The sequence below is a fragment of the Octopus bimaculoides genome, chromosome 18 (genome assembly GCF_046866305.1).
Source record: "Octopus bimaculoides isolate indiv1 chromosome 18, ASM4686630v1, whole genome shotgun sequence".
In the NCBI taxonomy this organism is placed as follows: domain Eukaryota; kingdom Metazoa; phylum Mollusca; class Cephalopoda; order Octopoda; family Octopodidae; genus Octopus; species Octopus bimaculoides.
Window position 1 is genome coordinate 19,431,163 of NC_142945.1, and position 8,471 is coordinate 19,439,633.

Consider the following 8,471-nt stretch of genomic DNA (forward strand, 5'->3'; position numbering starts at 1 on the left):
TAGTTCATCTGTTGGACTGTAGCGATCTTTTTTGTATAGTGCCGCTGAATTGCCTCAAGTTCTGCTGTCCGCTTAACACTGTGTGGTGACCACAACTGAGAGCAATAGTCTAGGCGGCTCAGAACAAATGTCTTCCATAGAATCAACATGACTTTTTGATCCCTTGTACGGAAAGTCCTCAGTATCCACCCTGCCAGTTGTCTGCACTTTGCTGTCAACTTGACAATGTGCATGTGAAATGATGCATCACTACACATGTTGATGCCCAGATCTCTTACTGTTTGTGGTTCTGGGATTGCAGTACCTCCAGGCCCTGTGTATGCCAGTTGGGAGGTACTTGTGGTCTTGTAGTGCAGTACTTGAAATTTTTTTGCATTGAACTGCATATTATTTTGCTCTGCCCACTCATATATTGCATTTAGGTCATTCTGCAGGTTTACAATATCATCAGGATTCTTTATTGCCTGAGATATCTTTGTGTCATCAGCATAGCTAGTGACAGTGGCTCTCCGAGTGACCGTGGGCATGTCTAGAAGGGCCACTATGAACAGTAGTGGCCCCAGAACAGTTCCCTGTGGAACACCGCTCAATATTTGTGTTTCCCTAGATAGTTCTCCATTGGCTGCAACTGTCTGACTTCTACCATTCAGGAAGTCATGCAGCCACTCTCCTAATTTACCAGCTATGCCAAGGTTTTGCAGCTTGTGACATATCAAGCCATGATCAACTTTGTCAAAGGCTTTTGCAAAGTCGAGATATATCACATCAACATTTGAATGGTCAAGTAGCTGCTTCAGGACCCAGTCATAATGCTGCAAGAGCTGCGTGAGGCAGCTTCTACCTGGACGGAAACCATGCTGGCTCTCATTCAGTAAGTCATTTTCTTCTAGGAACGCAATCAATCTCCTTCTGACAAATCGTTCCATGACTTTGCTAATATGTGAAGTCAGAGAGATGGGCCTGTAGTTTCCAGCCTCTGCTCTGCTTCCACCTTTATGGATAGGACATATGGTGCCTTCCTTCAGCTTTTTGGGAAGTTTACCATTTGCAAGGAAACTCTGGAAGAGTATCCGGAGTGGTCCTGCTAATTCTTGTTTACACGACTTTAAGAGGACAGCTGGGAAACCATCGGGGCCAGTTGCCGAATTTGAGCTCATTTCATTTATGGCAGCTATCACATCTTCCTCTTCAATGTCGATCTAGGTAATGGATGCAGTCCCCTTCTGCTGAGTGCTATTGTCAAAGAAATCAGCTGGGTTCTTTATCTGCATGTGACTCAGAGGAGAGGTGAAAACACTCTTGAATTGTGTACTGAGCACTTCACTTATCCATGTGGGATCTGCAGTCAGTGAGCCATTAGGCAGGAACAGGGGTCCTATCTTATACTGCACCGTAGCAGTCTCTTTTGCAAATCTATAGAAAGCCTTGGGGTTTGTTTTTATGCTTTCTACTGCTCTCTTTTCCTTCTCTGCTCTCTCCTTTTCATGGGAGAGTTTAATTTTGTTTTCTATTTCTAATAGTGTTAGTTTTAATTTAGCCCTTTTCCTATCCTCCAGTTCTCTATTTAACTGGTTTGAGACCTTTGTTCTGTGTCTCATAAGGATTTTCCTGTCTCTAGGAATTCTATTGGCATGTTTGCTGGTCTTTCTATATGGCACGTATTTGGTGCATATGTCTTGTATGGTTGACATAAAATGACTTAGTTTGAGGTCATTGTCTTGTATAGAAAGGCTGTCATGCCAGTTTTGATTTCGAATCTCTCTGCGAATTGACTTCCAGTCCGCCCCGTGGAAATTCAGGTTGGATATTGCTTGAGTCCTCCTGGTGGGGTGGGTGTCAGTGGGTTGTCTAGGACCATACATAGTTAATTCTATAATGTTATGATCTGAGAGAGATGTGGGCGTTATTTTCACATTATGGATTAGGCTCACATTGTTTGTGAAGCAGAGATCCAAAATATTGCTTCCCCTGGTTGGTTGGAGTATCACTTGTTCCATGAACAGCATGTTGGATAGTTCTAGCAATGATTTTGCCTGGCTTTGTTCATGCAGTGACATCCCAGAGAGGATGTGACCTTCAGGCCATTTAACATTTGGGAGGTTAAAGTCGCCTAAGAAAAGTATATTGATGTGTTGGTCCAGATTTGTCAGGACCTCTTCTATGCGTCTGAGGCTGTCCTCAAATTTACCTTCCTGCTTTGCGGTATTTGGTGGACGGTATGTTGAGCATACAACTACATCAATTTGTTTTATGTGTACTATTAAAGTATCACATACAGAGTTTGAGTGTGATAGTAGTAGTAGGGGTGTGACATCTTCTCGGATGTACATTGCAACTCCCCCATGACTTCTATCCCTTCTGTCTGTTCGGAGTACGGCATACTCTGGTATATTTATCTCCGCATCTGCTATATTAGGTGTTAGATGCGTTTCGGTAAGCACCATGCATATTGCTTGATTGCATGTTGCTAGGTCTTTCAGGTATAGGAACTTGTCTTTGTCGCCTGTTCGTAATAGGCCCTGGATATTCAGTAGGAATATGGGTGTGATATCTGTGCAGGGGTTCCTGGTGTTAGCGGTGGCCATCCCTGATCCATCATCTGTGGTGGTCTTGGACAATGGTTCGTGTGGCGTTGACTCTGTACCCTCTGCATCCACGTTAACTGTTGTACCATTTTCTGGGCCACGCTTTATCAGTAAATATATATATATATATATCAGTAAATAAATATATATATATATAAATAAATATATATAAATTATATAAAGAAATAAATATATATATATATATATTAATAAATATATATGTATAAATAAATATATATATATATATATATATATATATATATATATAAATATATATAAATATATATATATATATATATATATATATATATATATATATATATATAAATAAATATATATATATATAAATATATATAAATAAATATATATATATATAAATATATATAAATAAATATATATATATATAAATATATATAAATAAATATATATATATATATATATATAAATAAATGTACATATATAAATAAATATATATATACATAAATATATATGCATAAATAAATATATATATATATAAATAAATATATATGCATAAATAAATATATATATATATAAATAAATATATATATATATAAATATATATATAAATAAATATATATAAATATATATATATATATAAATGAAAATATATATATATAAATATATATATATATATATAGGGTAGATAAAGCAATTAAGAGTATGAAGACAGGGAAAGCCCCCGGCCCATCAGGAATCACTGCAGAGATGCTCAAAATATCTGGCAGTGTTGGCTACAGCTTAGTCACCTGTATTACGAACCAGGTGATACACGAAGGAGTCATACCCAATGACTGGTGTAGCAGCACCATAGTAAACTGCTACAAAGGTAAAGGTGACGCTTTAGACACTAATAATTACAGAGGCATCAAGCTGTTAGATCAGGTTATGAAAGTTACGGAGAGGGTCATAGCCCAACTAATTAGGGAGCAAATCAATTTAGATGAGATGCAGTTTGGGTTCGTGCCAGGTAAAAAGCACCACTGATGCCATATTTCTAGTGAGACAGCTGCAGGAGAAATATCTAGCCAAGGATAAACCTCTGTACCTGGCCTTCGTTGACATGGAGAAAGCCTTTGACAGAGTCCCCCAATACCTTATCTGGTGGTCAATGAGGAAACTTGGGATAGAAGAATGGTTAGTGAGAGCTGTGCGAGCCATGTACAGAGATGCTGTCAGTAACGTGAAGGTTGGAAATGAGTACAGTAATGAATTCCGGGTAGAGGTAGGGGTCCACCAAGGTTCCGTCCACAGCCCCCTCCTATTTCTCATAGTCCTCCAGGCGATCACAGAGGAATTCAAGACAGGTTGCCCCTGGGAGCTCCTCTATGCTGATGACCTTGCACTAATTGCGGAGTCACTATCAGAACTAGAGGAGAAGTTTCAGGTGTGGAAGCAAGGACTAGAATTGAAGGGCCTTAGAGTCAACCTAGCAAAAACCAAAATCCTAATAAGTAGGAAGGTAGATAAAACACAAACCCCTTCAGGAAGATGGCCCTGCTCAGTATGCAGTAAAGGAGTAGGTAGTAACTCTATAAGATGTACCCGGTGCAAGTTATGGACACATAAGAGGTGCAGCAATATCAAAGGCAGATTAACTACAAAGTTAGTCTTTGTATGTGGCAGATGTTCAGGTGCAATAAACACTGTAAACAAATAGGAAACAACTTCTATCTCATTCCAGGGAGAAAAACTAGAGGTAGTTGATAGCTTCCGTTATCTGGGTGACCAAGTTAGTAGTGGGGGTGGGTGCGCTGAAAGTGTAACTGCTAGAATAAGAATAGCCTGGGCCAAGTTTAGAGAGCTCTTACCTCTGCTGGCGACAAAGGGACTCTCACTCAGGGTAAAAGGCAGACTGTATGACGCATGTGTACGAACAGCCATGCTACATGGCAGTGAAACATGGGCTGTGACTGCTGAGGACATGCGTAAGCTCGCAAGGAATGAAGCCAGTATACTCCGCTGAATGTGTAATGTAAATGTGCATACCCGTCAGAGTGTAAGTATCTTGAGAGAAAAGCTGAACATAAGAAGCGTCAGTAGTGGTGTGCAAGAGAGACGATTGCGCTGGTTTGGACATGTGGTGAGAATGAATGAGGATAGCTGCGTGAAAAATTGCCACTGCCTAACAGTTGAGGGAACCCGTGGAAGAGGTAGGCCCAGGAAGACCTGGGCTGAGGTGGTGAGGCAAGACCTTCGAACATTGGGCCTCACCGAGGCGATGACTACTGACCGAGACCTTTGGAAATGTGCTGTGCGTGAGAAGACCCGGCAAGCCAAGTGAGATCGTTGCCAGTGCCCCTGGACTGGCTCTTGTGCGGGTGGCACATAAAAGACACCATTTCGAGCGTGGCCGTTTTCGTGCAGGTGATGCGTAAAAGCACCCACTACACTCTCTGAGTGGTTGGCGTTAGGAAAGGCATCCAGCTGTAGAAACTCTGCCAAATTAGATTGGAGCCTGGTGTAGCCATCCGGTTGCACCAGTCCTCAGTCAAATCGTCCAACCCATGCTAGCATGGAAAGCAGACGTTAAACGATGATGATGATGATGATATATATAAATATATATATATATATAATATATATATATATATAGAGAGAGAGAGAGAGAGAGAGAGATAGATAAATAAATAAATATATACATAAATAGATATATATATATATAAATAAATATATATATGAATAAATATATATAAATAAATAAATAAAGAATATATATATATATATATAAATAAATATATATATATATAAATATATATATAAATATAAATAAATATATATATATAAATATATATATATATATATATATATATATATATATATATATATATATATAAATATAGATATATATATAAAATAAATATATATATATAAATAAATATATATATATATAAATAAATAAATATATATATAAAAAGAAATAAATATGTATAAATAAATATATACATAAATAAATAAATATATATATATATATATATATATATATATGTATAAATAAATATATAGATATCTATATATATAAAAATGAGAATGTGTGTGTGTGTGTCTGTCTGTCTGTCTGTCTGTCTGTGTGAATCCCTAAAACTCGAGAACTACGCAACCAATTTCATTCAAATTTTACACATGCCTTACTTAGGGTTCCAGTTGTGTTTTAGTCAAAAAAAATTATTAACTTCTTGCAGAGTTCGAGCACACGGCAACATAATATCTCCTCCACTATTTAAGTATTACGTGTCAAAAGTGAAACAAAAACACTCATGTCAAATACTTTCACTTTAAAAATGAAACTATTCCACTAACTGAAACAATCACATTTCGATACTGTAGTGACAGATACTTTCACAGAGAGAGAAAGAGAGAAAGAGAGAGACAGAAAGAGAGAGAGAGAGAGATGTATATGTATACATATACATGTATATGTACACCATTTCGATACTGTAATGACAGATACTTTCAGAGAGAGAGAAAGAGAGAAAGAGAGAAAGAGAGAAAGAGAGAGAGAGAGAGATGTATATATATACATATAGATGTACACGTATATGTATATATATATAGATCTATACATACATGTATATGTATACATATGTGTAGATGTATATATATATATATATAGATGTACATGTAATATGTACACATATATACATATATACATGCATACAGATATCTATAGATATATACACCCATCACACACACATACACATGCACACAAAAACACACATTAGTCATTTGTTTTCTTATCCAAAACTACGTCAAAAGTACTGAATGGATCTTTATGAAATTTGGAAATTATATTCTTTGCATAACGGCCATAACTCCCATGAAAATTCATATATTTTTGATGTTGATGAAATTTTAACCCGAACATAACAGATGAGCATTATTTAGAAAATGATGTCACACGTTATCGAGGCTACCATTCTTTCTGGATGTGCAAAAGGGGATGACGTCTTTATTCCAAGAATTCCTCTTACTCCATCAGGAGCAGACATTCCTTTTACATTCAGAAGACTACAATTCCCCCTTCGTGTGACTTTTGCCATGTCCATAAACAAATATCAAGGTCAAACACTGTCTGTAGCTGGTCTTCTCTTGGAAGAGCCCTGCTTCTCACATGGACAACTGTATGTTGGCTGCTCAAGAGTGGGCAGCAACAAAAAACCTATTTGTATATGCTCCACAAGGGAAAAGAAGGAACATAGTTTACAATGAGGTGTTATAATCACAAGAGCAAGAAAGTATGTACATGATCACCTTCTTTTACGAAACTTCATTGACTTTCATATATTTATATTGATATACATATATATACGTGTGTTTGGGTGCGTGTATATAAAGATGATGCGTAGTCTAGACGGCATTTTTAGATTTCATTATTCTCTTTAACCCGGGCAACGCCGGGTATTTCTGTTAGTATATAAATAAATATATATATAAAAATATATATATATGTAAATATATATATTTATTTATATATATTTATTTATTTATATATATATATTTATTTATATTTATTTTATATATATATATATATTTATATATATTTATTTATTTACATATATATATTTATTTATATATATATTTATTTATTTATATATATTTAGTTATTTATATATATATATATATATTTCGGTTCCCGCAACGAGGAGGGAACCAGACTGCTGGAGTTCTGTGATGCAACCGATCTTATGGTCTGCAATACCAACTTCAGGAAACCTACCAGTCACCTAGTCACCTACCGCTCCGGCAGACACTCTAGCCAAATCGACTACATCCTCGCCAGAAATAGGGAAAGAGGGCGGCTTATAAATGCCAAAACCTACCCTGGTGAAGAACGTACCCCACAACATAGATTAGTAGTTAGCGACTTTGGGATCAAGGCAAAATGGGTGCCCAAAATTAGACCGGCTTGGAGGAGAAGGGTGTGGAAGCTTAAAGACCCTGCAAATGGACAGAGACTTAGAGACAAGTTACTTGAAGCATTTAACGAAATAGAAGGGGATATAGCATCATACAACGTGGAAGACAATTGGAGATTTCTGCGGGACAACCTGTTGAAAGCGGCCGACCAGATTTGTGGGTGGTGTAAGGTCCCCTCCCGACCCAGAGTAACGTGGTGGTGGAACAAGGAGGTAGACAGGGCTATTAGACAAAAGAAACAGGCTTGGAAGGACTGGAAGAACGGTGGTAGCAGGGAATTGTACCAATGTGCCAGAAGGGAGGCTAGGCGACAGGTTTATTTAGCCAGAGGGGAAGCAGATAAGAAAAGATTTGCCAATGTTCTGCGCCGTGAGGACCAAAGACTCGAGGTATTTCGTGTTGCAAGACAGTGTAGGAGAGAGAATAGTGATGTTGTAGGAGAGAAATGTGTTCACATGGATGATGGTACGCTTGCACTAAATGAGGATGCAAAGAAAGAGGTCTGGAGATGCCACTACGATAGATTGTTTAATAAAGAGAATGAATGGGAGGAAGAGAGCCTGCCGTATGTCGACCCAATAGGGGGACCAGCTATCCGAGTTGATAGTACCAGGGTAGATAAAGCAATTAAGAGTATGAAGACCGGGAAAGCCCCCGGCCCATCAGGAATCACTGCAGAGATGCTCAAAATATCTAGCAGTGTTGGCTATAGCCTAGTCACCCGTATTACGAACCAGGTGATACACGAAGGAGTCATACCCAATGACTGGTGTAGCAGCATCATAGTCAACTGCTACAATGGTAAAGGTGACGCTTTAGATACAAATAATTCCAGAGGCATCAAGCTGTTAGATCAGGTTATGAAAGTTACAGAGAGGGTCATAGCCCAACTAATTAGGGAGCGAATCAATTTAGATGAGATGCAGTTTGGGTTCATGCCAGGTAAAAGCA